Source organism: Phalacrocorax carbo, chromosome 2 (genome assembly GCF_963921805.1).
Source record: "Phalacrocorax carbo chromosome 2, bPhaCar2.1, whole genome shotgun sequence".
Classification (NCBI taxonomy): domain Eukaryota; kingdom Metazoa; phylum Chordata; class Aves; order Suliformes; family Phalacrocoracidae; genus Phalacrocorax; species Phalacrocorax carbo.
Genome location: NC_087514.1, coordinates 166,826,113 through 166,840,740, shown reverse-complemented (window position 1 = coordinate 166,840,740; position 14,628 = coordinate 166,826,113). Strand labels below are relative to the sequence as shown.

Here is a 14,628-nt window from a genome sequence, read left to right as displayed (position 1 = left end):
CATTAATGCTGTTGTGCTGGAACGGGCTCAGTTGCCCATATGCCTTTGAGGAACTGGGCCAAAGCAATCAAGGGTCAGGCACCTTTTGATCTGATTTCATTTTTTTTTTGGCAGGACTTAGTGCAAGCCCTTTCAAAAATGGGAAAAAGACTCCTTCGGTTACTGCTAAAATCATGACCTCTTCATGGTGTGAAGGCTCTGTCCTAGCAGGTGCTGGGGACTGGCTCCCACCATCTTGTGGGCAGCAGGGTGAGGGAGGGGGTCCTGCCCCCCTGCCCCGCTCCGTGAGACCCCCCTGCAGCGCCGCCTCCAGCTCGGGGCTCCTCAGCACGGGACAGACACGGGGCTGCTGGAGCGGGGCCAGAGGGGGCACAGAAATGCTCCGGGGGCTGGAGCCCCTCTGCTGCGAGGCCGGGCTGGGAGAGCTGGGGTTGTTCAGCCTGGGGAGAGAAGCTGCGGGGAGACCTTATTGCGGCCTCCCAGTGCTTAATGGGGGGCTGTGGGAAGGGTGGGGGTGACCTCTTTAGCAAGGCCTGTTGTGACAGGCCAAGGGGTGATGGTCTGAAACTAAAGGAGGGGAGATTTAGGCTGGATATAAGGAAGAAATTCTTTACTCTGAGGGTGTTAAAACCCTGGCCCAGGTTGCCCAGAGAGGTGGGAGATGCCCCATCCCTGGAAACACCCAAGGCCAGGCTGGCCGGGGCTCTGAGCAACCTGATCTAGTGGGAGATGTCCCTGCTCACTGCAGGGGGTTGGACTGGATGGCCTCTAAAACCCCCTTCCCATCCAAACCTTTCTATGATTATATGTGATCTTACAATGCCTAAAGAGACCCGAGCCCGACACTCACTGAGCATTAATTACAGACATGGCACAAGCAGAGAAGGGGACTCCTGCCCCACTTGCCCCAGTTCTAATGAGTGGATTTCTCTGGGGCTTTAATGGGGTGACCAGAGGCAGAAAAGGGGCTGGGGGGACACACGCAGTGGGAAGCAGCTCTGCATCCAGGACTTGCCTTTTGATGCTACAGCCTTTGATCCCAGCAGGACTATGTCCTCCCCTGCCTGGGGCTCGTTGCTGTGTCCGGGAATTTGGAGCAGGTGCTGGGGCGAATCCCACGGGCCGTGCACAGCAGAGCCCTCAACGCGATGTTCCACCACCACGATTTTCCACTTCCTACTGGCAGAGGCATGCGAAAACTTCCCAAGGCAATTCCTGCAGTTTTGGCTGGAAGAGGCAAACAATAAAAGAACGGGGCAGGAGAAAAAAAAGATGGCAAAGTCCCAATATAATTTTGCTGTCTGGAAGTTCATTAGTGTGTGGTAGCTGCTGCAGCTGCTGGATTTATTTCCATCACACCCCGCCGAGGTGGCAGCCATGTGCTGAAGGTGTTTCAGGCACAGTGGGACGGTGATCGGAGCCAAGGGCTTTGCCGGAGAGCTCTGGGAGTCACTGCGAGTGCAAGGCTGGGGCTAGACGGGGAAGGTCACAGCTCGGGATGAAGGTGCATTAGCAGAGATTGAGCTTTACTTTCGTGGCTGGCATTAGTTTTTCTCCCCCCTTCTCTATCCCATCCCTCTCCATGGGTAATGCAGCCTGGAGAAAGGAGGATAGAGAAAACTTCTGAGTGTTGGTTCTTGCTCTCACCAACCCTCACGACTTTTTGTCAGGGGTCTTGGGGATGAGGCGGGGTTTGCTCCAAGCTGCCCTTTCTGCCATCACACAGAAAAGTTGGCTATCACTTGGAAAAAGTGAGGGAGAAGAATTGCCCCCATGGAGAGTTCAGAGTTCACAAATACAAATCCAGAAGGCCTCCAAAACCCCAAAAGTGGATAAAAAGCTTAAAAAAAAAAAAAAAAAAAAAAAGCCAAACAGCCAAACAAACCAGAGCATATTGGTTTAGGAGTCATGAATCTGAAAAAGGGCCATGTGATGCATTTGGAGGTGGCTCAGGACCACCTCATGGCGGCTGGGGAAGGTGGCCAGCCTGCTCTCCACCCCAGCAGGACTCCAGAGTTTTCCAGCCCTGGCAATCTGCGAGTGACCAAATCTAAGTGGCAGTGTAATTCAGTGGCCCAAATTACCAACAGATCTGGTGCAGGGTCACTGCTTAGTCCCACAGGAGGTGGCTGGCAGCCGTGCTGAGGACAGGAGGCTCCTCCTGGGGCTGCCCATGATTTCCCTGGCTGCCTCTGGAGCTTCTGACCCAATCTTAAGGGCCACAGAGAGCACACAGAGCAAAACCACTTAAAAAGGAGCTCACGTGATCCATTGGTTTATTTTGGTTCCCATTTCCCCATCTTCCTTGTGAGCGATGCTTGGGAAGGAGGTTACGGTGTGAGCCAGGAGGTCACAGCAGGCAGAGGTTGAGTTATGCTTGATTTGCAGTACAAATGGCATGGGATGGGCACATCGCATGTTGAACAATAAATATGTATGTGTTCTTATTTTCCTCCTGTTTTTTAAGTGTCCTTCACCAAAACCTTGAGAGCTGGATCTACGCTTAAAGAAAACCAGAATTCTTTCATGGAACCACATGATTGTAAGGATGGACCGTTTAGAAAAAAGTGAAGTATGTCGGACCTTGGAACAGCATAACGTAAGGCATCACCACTTTGGGTGGTGCTTAGACTCCCCTGGGTGGTGGCTGACCCATCAGTTTTTGACTTGCTTGTTCGGTCAAGCAATAATGAGAAGCTTGTCGTCCGCCCATTCATCCATCCATCCGTGGGTTGCCCATCAGTCCCATTCTCTGGAGCAAAGGACACAGTTGCTGGAAGGTGAGAATGGCCTGGTCTTCCCCTTTCTTTCCTCCTTGGCCTTTCCACATGTAACATTTCCATCCCTTGGGTTGGGAGCAGATATAGAACCTTTCCAGCAGCAAAGTCTGCAAGGGCCAAAGAACTACCCCAAGTCTTGAATTATTCCCCAATTGACTTGCCAAAAGTCAAAAGTACTGTGGCATGGGAGATTTTGCATGTGATCTGTGGATGCTGCTAAGTATATATATATATTTCTTTTTATGCTATAGCTATGTGTGTGTAAATTTATTTGTGCATCTATTTACGTTTCCTCCCACTAATTTGGAGGTAAGATGAAATTCAGGAACAGCACCAAGAGGCATCACCTGGTCAGAGATTTGCTCTGGTAAATGTGTGTCCTGGAGAGAAATTTTTCTGTAGTACATTAATAGCAAATGTCCCTGACTTTGGCAAAAAGAGCAATCTGGGGCCACGGAACAGTTAAAGAAGTTCTCAGCTCTTTTTCTAGGGGAAAAATGAGGTCCAACTGGAGGAGCTTCAGTTCAGAAGACTTTTATTTAGTGTGCTGTCTACCCCAGATCCATATGTGGTACCAGACAGTCTTGGTTGACTGAAAGGATGCTGCCAGCTGAAAGTCTGTGTCTCTGTCTCTAAATGCTCCAGTTTTTGACATATGATTTAAGATGAGAAATTAAAAATCTGAGTGACTGGAGGAGACCAGGTTGCTCCATGCTTTTGGTCATTCTCTCATACCTGTGGTGACTCATGGTCAGCTGCTGGTGGTGAACTGGTGAAGGGTGAGATGGGAGCTGGACGTCGTGTCTGGTTTCATGGAAGCCAGAGGTGAAACAACCCAAGAGATGATCTCTCTCTCCCTTGGCGTGTTGTACACCAGTATAATTGTGAAATACGACCACATCCTGCTCCTTTTTGGTAGGGCCCTTGTACACTCCCGCTGCACCATGAACCGTGCAGATGAGTTGGGACTTTTAAAGAGGATTAATGAATTGCAGTGCTTACCGGATGGTGATGTTTTTGTGACTTCAAAGTTTCCCAGCACTGGCTGATGCATCTGAGAGTAGTTTCTCAGAGCTCCCCAAGCATCTGGAGGACTTAAGAATATAAAAATGTCCCCATTCAGTCAGAAAACCATCTCTTCCAGCCAAGTATCCTATTTTAACCAATGGCAAGTTGCTGGTATTCAAGGATAAGTACAGCAAGGGCAAATATAAGGTAATCCTCTACCCTCACAGCTTTTGGTGGTGATGACATACCTGGGTCTGAAGTTACACCTGGACCACTGTGCTTAGAGACGTTGTTCATGTCTCCTCCACGAACATATCTCATTGGCATACTCCTGTGACTGCATTCCATCAGTCTTCTGTGGCTTGGCTAGTTAAGCACCAGGTGGATGACAGTGTTGCTTTGTTTTGAAGTCTTGGGGCAAAAATAAGATGACCCTCACCCCACCAAGTGCTGCAGCATCTCTATGCTGCAGTAGGGTGGGAGGAGGAAGCCCCATTTCTTCTATGAGCTCTCCAGGCCCACAAGGACAGGACTTTCAGTGTGGATGGTATGGGAATTAGCCTTCTGTAACCACTTCTTGAGCGCCATACAGAATCAACACTGCCTCTCCATTCAGTTTCTTTGGGCCTCAACCTCCAAGACCTCATTTCTGCCTGTATTTTTTGCCAAGATCATTTTCAGTTACTCAGATCCTGACCTAGAAATGTGTCCCACAAAATAAGGCAGTGCAGAGGAAAATCCTGGAAATACTTGGGCAAAGGAAATCATAGAGACATAGAAAGGTTTGGGTGGGAAGGGACATTCCAAGGCCATCCAGTCCAACCCCCTGCCATGAGCAGGGACATCTCCCACTAGATCAGGTGCTCAGAGCCCCGGCCAGCCTGGCCTTGAATGTTTCCATGGGTGGGGCATCGGCCACCTCTCTGGGCAACCTGGGCCAGGGTTTCACCACCCTCAGAGTCAAGAATGTCTTCCTTATATCCAGCCTAAATCTCCCCTCCTTTAGTATAACACCATCACCCCTTGGCCTGTCACAACAGGCCTTGCTAAAGAGGTCGCCCCCACCCTTCCTACAGCCCCCCTTTAAGCACTGGGAGGCCGCAATAAGGTCTCCCCGCAGCTTCTCTCCCCAGGCTGAACAACCCCAGCTCTCCCAGCCCGGCCTCGCAGCAGAGGGGCTCCAGCCCCCGGAGCATTTCTGTGCCCCCTCTGGCCCCGCTCCAACAGCCCCGTGTCTGTCCCGTGCTGAGGAGCCCCGAGCTGGAGGCGGCGCTGCAGGGGGGTCTCACGGAGCGGGGCAGGGGGGCAGGACCCCCTCCCCCAATACCCCTCTCCAGCAGAAGATTTCAGCTGTACTAGAGAAAACCAAGCCCGTTTCGCTTGGCCCAGTGAGAGTGTTCCTAAACAGCGCTTGTCATCTTGCCGTTTCTGAATGGCTCTCCCTTTCAAAAACTGTGTTAAAACAAGACAACCAGAGATTGCTTCAAGCTTTGTATGACTTTTTTTTTTTTCCTTCGTGTTACGATATTTGAAAGAAAAATACCCCAAGAGTTCTAATAAAACTCCTGCTGAATTTATTATGTGATTGTTAGAGAGCAGAAAATGTCCAGCAAAAAGCAGTTTTCAACAGCAGACTAACCTACCACAGCTCTTCATAGACTCTATCTGTGGTAGATGAAGCTGTGTTAAATAAAACAACATCTTGCAGGCATTTGGATATTGTAAATGTAACTAATAATAGGAAAGCCATGCTGTTATTAATGGCTTTTCCCCCTGGGGTATCTGAAGGACTGAGGAAACCCAAAGGTCAGATAAGATCATTCCACTTAGGTACCACCAGGAAAGGTTTGACATATTTTTTGCCCGAGAGTGTTTCATTTGCAACGGCCTGGCTGCAGGCTTTTGACCTATTGTTCACTAAAATAATGACAGAGAAAAAGAAGAGAGAAGGGCTTACTGTTCATCTGTATTTAATGGAGAATTATGGCATGTTTGTAAAGCTGAGGGTGGTTCGTGTCCTGGAGTGCTTGGCAGGAGTTATCATGGCTTGATGTTTTGCAAAACGGTTGCTTGAGGCGTTGGTGCTACTGGGACTTTGTCCTTCAGAAAACTGAAGAACAGCTAATGTGCGGAATTTCTTAAGGACCTGTCCCTCTCGCTGCATGAAGTATAACCCTCTGGAGTGCCAAAAAACTTCTGGCAAACATTTGGAGATGTAAGGATAGGGGTCTTCCCATGCCTGTCAACGCTTCGGTTTAAGAAAGAGAAAAGCTTTTCAGTTGGTCTCCATTGGAATTGTGATTGAATCATGCCAAATAAAAAGGCAGTCCAGAAAGTTTATTAATGGAAATGCACGAAAGTCTTAGGGAGGCCTGAAATAGTACTAAATGCTTTTCTTTCTACGTTAGCCCGGAACATCTGGAGGTGCATCTACTCACAACGGGCAGAACCGGGGCAGGTATCTGGGCATTAGGCCTATGTTAAGGTACTCTGGATGGTTCCTCTGAATGCTACGGAGGTCATACGGGAAGGCAGTGTCATACTTAAACCCCACGACGATGCTGCTCTCCTTTATTTGTGTGCTGGCTAAGCCTTGCCAAAGTCAGTAGGAGTTTGGCTGATGAAGGACCTTCAAGTTTGGCAGGAGGCGGCGTTTGAACACTCATGTGCCCCGATGATCAAATGTGGATGGCTTTATTGCCTCCAGTGAGGATACGAATCTGTTTGCGTTCTGTGGGAATAATAAAAGCAGAAGGAATATTAACCTTCTCGCAGCTTTTTTAATTGCTATTGGCATTTCAGAGATGGAGATTGTGGCCAGGCATCTTGCTGCAAAGTGATAAAGAGGCCAGAGCCTTTTGAAACTCATGGGAAAAAAAACTTCCACTGACTTCAATGAGTTTGAATTAAACTCTGAAATGTTGTCCATCTGGATCCCATTTCCAAGCAGAGTGAGAACTGGGGTGGAAGGTAAATTAACCTAATAGCGAACTGACTTTAAAATACAGCTTAATCAATATGAAATGAGTAAAGAGAAAGCTCCATTTTTAATATGTGGGTATTACCACCTTCTTATGTGATTGAGTAGCCAAGATTGGGAGAAACAGGATTGATGGAGCCTTCATAAGCGCTGGCTACTGAAGTCTGATGCTTTTAGACTGTGCATGTATCTAGTTTATGACTAAGTGTGATCTTTGAGCACAATGAAGCCCATGGATCTATTAAAATGGCCTCTTAAAGGCACTGTCAAAGATATTAACAGGTGAGCTACCGTAAGTTTGGGGCATCTAACCCTAACTCTGCTTGATAAGAAAGCAGAAGTCCATCCCTTGTCAAGCTCCAAGTTCATGTTCTAGTCTCTGTCTTAGTGTTATTTTGATGTTTGTTACACAGGGATTTTGTTTCTTGCCCTTCCCTCAAAATCAGCCCAGATAAACATCAATGAAAGCTGATATTTTGAGGGACCCGACAGTACCTTCATGCTGGGATTGCCCAGAGGATAGAGGGCCACCAAACTTCACAAAACAGAACTGCTTTCAGAAAGACGAGGCCTCCAACGCTCCAGAAATGGTGGACACTGAGGTTAGGGGATGTACTTCCAATTTATGTGGGCGTATAAAGTGAAAGCGAAACAAAAACATTTGATTTTATTTTATACTACTTTAAAATAAGTCAGTTTCAGGGCTAATGGATCATGGGTAGTCCTTCTTGGTGGCCGATGGTATTTATGCTGGGTTTGGGTAAAGTAGGTGTAGATTTCCTTTACTTTAATCCAGCAGACAGCATAACAGCGTTTTGAACCTCATTATGGTTTGCAGAGGAGGAAAATAAAAAACCTAAAGAGTAAAAAAGAAAAGTGTTACTTACGAAGATAACATAAGAATGTAGTGAAAAATTTAAGTTTCCCAACCGAAAGCCAATTTTCTTCCACAATGAGCATTTGGAAAATGTTGATGCTTTTGCAAAGCTGCAGTTAAAATACTGAAATATATACATATATATATAAAAAATATATACAGCATAACCATCAGCATCATTGGGGATGGAGCCCAGGTATAAGGTCGTGGAGTAATTGCTGGAGGTGACTCAGAAATTAAACTTATGTTTTTAGAAAAGGTACAGCATAGAAGAAGCTTTCAGGGTAGAGCACAGCTGACGTGAGGAATCCATTCCATGGAAGGTCCCCAGTAACCATAGATGTCGGCAGTGCCAGGAGAACGTGGCTACTGACTCTAAGAGGAGTTGTCCGGAGGGTGGAGCGGTGCGGAGTCACCGCGGCCCGGCTCTGCGATAAATGGGAACTTGAGGGACCATGGAGCTGGCACGCTGCATATTTGCCACCCTGGGCCAACAGTCTGTCATGCTTTTGACAAAATGCTGTCATTTTGGTGAACTTTGCTCATTATAATATCATTATACTACCAAAACACACCTCCCTCCCAAAAGTTACCCACCTCTAAGGTACGACCACCCCTCACCGGGCATGCGCTTGGAATTTCTTCTAGCCTACGCCTTTAAAAGCAAAGCGAGGAAACTTTACACCAATCCTAATAAAGGTATGTAGGACTAGAGTCACTCAACTCCACCCTGAAAGATAAAAAATAATACAAAATAATTTAAGAGAAAGAAGGTTTTAGGGAAGATATCATCACGTACCACTCTGACCTCTGGGACCAGTCGAAGGGCTGAGCCTCCTTCCCCCCCCACTGGGACACCTTGGGTAAGATTTGAGCACTTGGTAATACCAAGCGTTTCCCGGGAAAGCTTAGAAACCTCTATATAGAGTCACTTTAAATCTCTAATGCATTGGAGTCGCTTCATATTTGCTTAATGCACTTGTAGCCTAGCAGTGTTACTCATATCTTTGGTATTTATGTGTGTCCTGTAACTGGTAATCCAAAGAACCTGTGTACATGCTGCGCTACTAAATCGCGCTATTCATTAATCTAGCCATGATTGTTCTCATTGAATGCGACCGGCCTTATAACGTTAAACAGGGCATCTGCCAAATTAGTTACTAAGAACAAATACTCTGATGGGTGGTTACAGCTACAATCCTTGGAAAATAAACTGTTGACCAAGTCTGAGACTAAGACTGGCCTTAGCCGCACCTAGACTCCTCTCAGAGAAGGAGTTTAGAAAGCCAGGGGGTCCTGTCTGGACCTCGTGACTCCACGGTAGGTTGTCCCCCAAGCCACTCCTCAGACTCCTACTATTAATGCCACAAGGGTGTGTAACCTTCAGTGCCACTGGAGCCAAAAAGCAGTGGCTACAAACCGTTCTGGTTTTGTCTGTCCACCATGAGGACAGATATTTAGCAAGGCCTGTTGTGACAGGCCAAGGGGTGATGGTTTAAAACTAAAAAAGGGGAGTTTCAGACTAGATATAAGGAAGAAATTCGTTACTCTCAGGGAGGTGGGACCCTGACCCAGGTTTCCCAGAGAGGTTGTGGATGCCTCAACCCTGGTAACATCCAAGGCCAGGTTGGACGGGGCTCTGAGCAACCTGATCTGGTTGAAGATGTCCCTGCTCATGGCAGGGGGTTGGACTGGATGGCCTTGGAAGGTCCCTTCCCACCCAAACCATCCTGTGATTCTGTGATTTCGGCTCCAGCCTGCTGCTTGCAATAGGTGTTATGGGCAATCTGTATATTTCCCAGGGAGATGGTTTTTTATGGTCTTTGAGTAGAGACTGATTCTAAAGATTATATTCATTGTTTTCTTGGACTGTCATTCCAGATCGTTCTGCCTCCCAAAACACCTCTTCCCTTCTCCCAGAGAAGTCATTCTGTCCTGGGGAGTCCCAACATACCTCTCTACAGAAGGAAAAACTTCACTCCAGTCCAATACATGGCAATACAAAGAGGTCGGTGACTTGTCTTCTCCCTCCCCCCGCGCTTCCCCCCACGGCGAGACAGGCAGGGCCCAGGAGTCCTGGCTTTTCAGTGTCTGCGTCAAGATTCTCCCCTTCCTGTTATAACTTCTTTAAACAAGCTCTAGATAATAAATAAGAGCAAATCCCAAGTCCTCCATGCAGGCGTGCACATACGCACACATACTCTCAGTCGCCGGCCAAAAAGAGCCAGCTCCACTAATGTCATAACTGCTAATTTATGCAAAGTGCCTTGTTTTGCCATTGAAGGCTTTTCATTCTTGACTATAGTCCAAGCAAAATCCCATTAGATCCTAAAAATTAATTTAAGGCACATTTCCCCAGTTGTTTACAATTACCCTCCACACTAATTCAAGCAGCATGTCGATCCCCTCCTGCTGGTTTTAATTTATTTATTTCAGCCTAATTTCCCGCCTCCCCACAGTCACTCTGTGTATACTGGAAAAGCAGAAGATTCCAGAGCTAGCCGCATCGCGATGGACAGAAACTTTAAGCTTGGATTCCCCAAAGAGCTGCAAGGCAACGTGGGATGTGGCTCCTGAGCTCTTTGCTGGAGCTTAACCTTTGCACAACGGGGAAACAAGCGTTGAGGAAGTTGCGGAGCAAGTCCTGTTTCCCCTTGGCCCTGGGTACAACGCAAGCACAAGGCATAGAGTCATCTTCCATGCCAAAATAATCTCCCTCTGTGCTTCTGACCCCATGACTCATTGTCGGAGCCAGGAGGTAGCGGTGGGAAGGGGCTGGTTTGCAGGACAAGTGTGTGGTGAGACGAGGCCAGGCGATAGGCCTGGAGGCTTAGGTTGGCGCGTCAGTGAGGGTGAGGTGGGAAGGAGTCAACGTCTTCGTTGTCATCCTTGTTAAGTCTCAGGGGTGGTACAGAATGAACGGCTGCTGAGCAACGTGTTCTAGCTGAAGATGTCCTAGTTGAAGATGTCCCTGCTCATGGAAGGGGGTTGGACTGGATGGCCTTTAAAGGTCCCTTCCAACCCAGACCACTCTATGCTTCTATGACTGATTCTATGATTCTATGATTCAGTGGATAAAGTCTTGGCCCGGGCGCCAGCCAGCGACCCCAGCCACTGCGGCACAGACCTACTGACATGCTGAAATGTCTGAAGTGGGGACATGGGTGGAACATGCCTAAACTCCAGCTTTGCAAGAAAATCTCCAGCTCGCTGGTGGCCTGCAACACTTCCTGCATCCTGCCAGGCCTTGGCCTCTCATTAGGGACTTCTAATGAGGATCGGGACCCTCCTGGTGGCGTTTCTCAGCCTGAGCAGCCCCATTCCCTTGGCATGACCCGAGTTCCTAACACACCTCTCTCGCTCTGCACAGCTGACCTGCTGTGTAAAAGTGTTTTCATGTGAAACCACAGCACGGAGACACAGACCAGAGCAGGGGCTGTTTGCTGAGGGGGGCTGGGGATGGAGATTGAATTCACATCTTCACTGGAACTTCTCCCTTCCTTGTGGAGCTAAATCACCAGTTTCTGAGCTACTAGGGGAGTTGGAAATGTTCTTGCGTTTGGTGCTCTGTCTTGTCTGTGGCATAACCTCCTCTGCATCACTCGGGTGAAGCCACTCCAACAGGAGACGCTGTCACCGTGCCCTGCCTTGCTCCTGGTGACACTTGGCTGTGGACAGCCATCTGGCTCTGTAGAAGACCAAGGTCAGCCTCAGTGTTTCATCACCCCTCTTGGTCAGCCAGCAGTTACCTTTGGAAGGTGTCTATGCCCCTGTATTACTGCAGCTTTTCTCTCACATTAATTTAAGCACAGGATGAGTTTACAGTTCTTCCTGCTGCCAGCTGAATGTTGTAGTTGCTCAGCTGCAATGTTGGCCTCTGCTACTTCAGCCCAATCAATCCCAAGTGCTTTTCTGCACAATCGAGCCCAAAGAATCCTAAGCACAGCTTCACCAGGAGAGCAGGGGACGACTTCACTGGCACAGGCTGCCCAGAGAGGTGGGGCAGTCACCACCCACGGAGGTATTTAAAGGATGTGTAGATGCAGCACGTCAGGGCATGGTTTAGGAAGCACGGTAGTGCTGCGTTGACGGTTGGACTTGGTGATCCTAGAGGTCTTTTCCAACCTTAATGATTCTATGACTCTATGATTCTACTTTTCACTCCAGAGAGCCCTAAAGGCTGATGTATAGTGGGTGGGAGGTCTTGGTCAATAACAAGGTCCTGAGGTTCATGGAGATGTTAAGTGCCGCCGGTAGAAAGCAAGCTGGACCACGTGGGTCCTCGTCTGGTGTCTGTCTCCTATCTATCGGAAGGTTTTTAGAAGTAGTGACTTTTCTGTGATTTGCTTTTTCAGCCGAAACACCATCCCACAGGGTGGAGTGTACGCAGGCTGTACCCAGACTTTAGCAAAACCCTCTCCAATATTCTGGATATCTATTTAGCTCTCTCCGCAAGGCAGCCTCTTATTTTTGCCACTCACATCTTTCTTCCTGCCATTGTCACCCCAATAAACATGTGGTTGTAGTACCTTTTCTTCCCAGCCACCAAATCCTCCTCACTGCTCCAGTCTTCTCCACGATCCCCTCCTTACCTCTAGCAGGTCTTTCTCTCTGCTCCATGACTACCAAAACCCAGCATGTCCTGGATTTCCTGCTTTCATCGGCACATATTCAGTGATCGAGTGAGTCCCCTGAGAAGTGCCCCAAGGCTTGAGATAGTTGGGGTGGGGGACAGTGGCTGCTGCTCCAGAAAGGCGTCGGTCTCCTGCAGGGTCTGTGTCACACCTGCCAGCCACCCCTGCAGAAATGTCTTCATCTCCCTATGGCCTATGTATATGACACAAATCTGAGCGAGATGTGGGCTATGGTTCAGATGCCCACACATAGACACTCGGTGCCATCTGAGATGCTTGAGAGTTTCTGAGACTTGCAGACAGTGTGATGACCCAGGACCTCTGGAGACCTTCTTGCCTCTGGATGGTGCTTGGAAGCCAGGTGGGCTAGAGTTGGAGAATAATTTAGACTGAAAAGGACTTATTTAGGTCATCTAATCCAACCGCAGCTATCCTCAGACATCTCAGATGGTGCCAGGCACTTTGAGAGGCTTCTCTCCCTGCTCCCAAGTGGTGTCCCCCAATGCTCGTTACTCTGCCCGTTCTGCTCAGAGTCATGACCACCGCGAGCTCCTCACCCGCGGCTCGCCTTCATTGTCAGTGGAGTGCTCAGCAGCCTCCTGCAGAGGATGCCCAGAGGGCCTGATACAGCTCTCGTGCCTACTGGTTTTTGTCTGGGGCAGGGTTGGGCCATGTTCTGCCAGGTGTGAGCCCCAGCATCCCCCCACCATCCCAGCTTCCCACGGTGGTGGATCCTCCTCTCTCTGGTTCATCTACAGCAGCTCCTTGTCTCCAGCCGGAGCCGTCAGCTTGACTTGAGACTGTCTGGGCTCTCCAAGGGATGCCACTGAATCCATTTCAATGGGACAATTTATCTTGCTCCAGCTCCCTTTTGACTATGGTTGGCCGTGCAGCGTGGAAGCGTGGTTCCTGCCGGCTCGGTGATGTGCCCGCTGGGCCGGCAGCAGAGCCGTGGAGGGTAGGTTGGTGCTAACAAGGGGGGGAGCTGCCACTGAACGGGCTTTTCCCTGCCTGGCCTCGGTTTGCAGCAGCAAGCGTCCCTGCGGAGCTGCCCAGCCCTCTGAAGTCTGTAAAGGCTGGCTTTTCAGCGGCAAGGCTTGAACTAATTTGTCTGTGAGGCTCTCTAGAGACGTCACCTCACCCGCTGAGATAAGTGGTTGTAATTTAAACACCTGCGAGTTGTCCTCGTTTTCCACCCCTCCCCCCTGAAATATTGCACTGCTTTCTTAGGAGAAGGTAGTGTGCTGCACAAAGAGGTTTTAATTAAACGGAAGCATACATAATCCCTTTCTCCTGTTTTAATTGAGTTTCCACTGAGGGAAGCCAACAGTATTTGCCAAAACAGGGCCTGGATCTGCCTCGCGCATCTTCAGATATGAGATGCATCCCAGTATGGGGGAGTAAGCCCTTGAAACCCTGCAATTAATGGGAAGAGGAGGGGGAAAGGCTTGTCTGAGCTCTGTATTTCCCCTTGAGACATCTTTCTCTCTCCATCAGGAAACTCTTAGCCAATTCACAGCCCAAGCCTGGTGCGGGTTAGGTCCTATTTTAAGAATCTGTGCGATCTGCCTAAACCTACGCGAGGCCTGTCTGTGGGTGCTGGCGCAGGGATGCCAGGCGGGGCAGCTCGCTGCCCCCGGCTTCCTCAGCACCCAGCCTGGCTCATCTGGGCAGGCTTTGCTCGGAGCTGCCCGCAGAGCCCCTGGCGTTTCAGCACCCCAGACTGCACTGTGGGGCGGGGCGATGGGTGGGGCAGTGGGTGGGGCATGATGGGTGGGGTGGGGCGTGACCCACCAAGAGGTGCTGGATGGGGTGTGGTGCTCCGGGCTGTGCGCGATGCGTGGGGCGGTGGGCGATGCAGCGGGTCACGCGTGTGCAATGGGCTCTGGGCCCTCCTGGGCAAGGGGGCCAGCGGTGGCCTGGGGGGCATGGAAAGGCGTGTGGCCAGCAGGGCCAGGGGGGTTCTCCTCCCCCTCTGCTCTGCCCCAGTGAGGCCCCACCTGGGGGGCTGCGTCCAGTTCTGGGCCCCCCAGTTCCAGAAGGACAGGGAGCTGCTGGAGCAAGGCCAGCGCAGAGCTGCCAAGGGGATCAGGGGCTGGAGCATCTCCCTGGGGAGGAAAGGCTGAGAGACCTGGGCTTGTTCAGCCTGGAGAAGAGAAGGCTGAGGGGGGATCTCATCAGTGCTTATAAATACCTGAAGGGTGGGTGTCAGGGGGATGGGGCCGGGCTCTTTTCAGCAGTGCCCAACGCCAGGCCAAGGGGCCACGGGCACAAGCTGGAACACGGGAAGCTCCACCTGAACATGAGGCCAAACCCCTTCCCTGTGCGGGTGCCAGAGCAGGGGCACAG

The 14,628-nt window shown here is 49.8% G+C and overlaps 1 long non-coding RNA gene across 1 annotated transcript; it reads left to right on the top strand.

Annotated features, from left to right (window-relative positions):
- Positions 1 to 593: 593 nt before the first annotated feature.
- On the top strand, positions 594 to 13,693 carry LOC135312143 (uncharacterized). Its single transcript, XR_010371822.1, has 3 exons — positions 594 to 2,780; positions 9,527 to 9,653; positions 10,105 to 13,693. It is a non-coding gene; the product is annotated as an uncharacterized LOC135312143 (long non-coding RNA).
- The last annotated feature ends 935 nt before the right edge of the window (positions 13,694 to 14,628 follow it).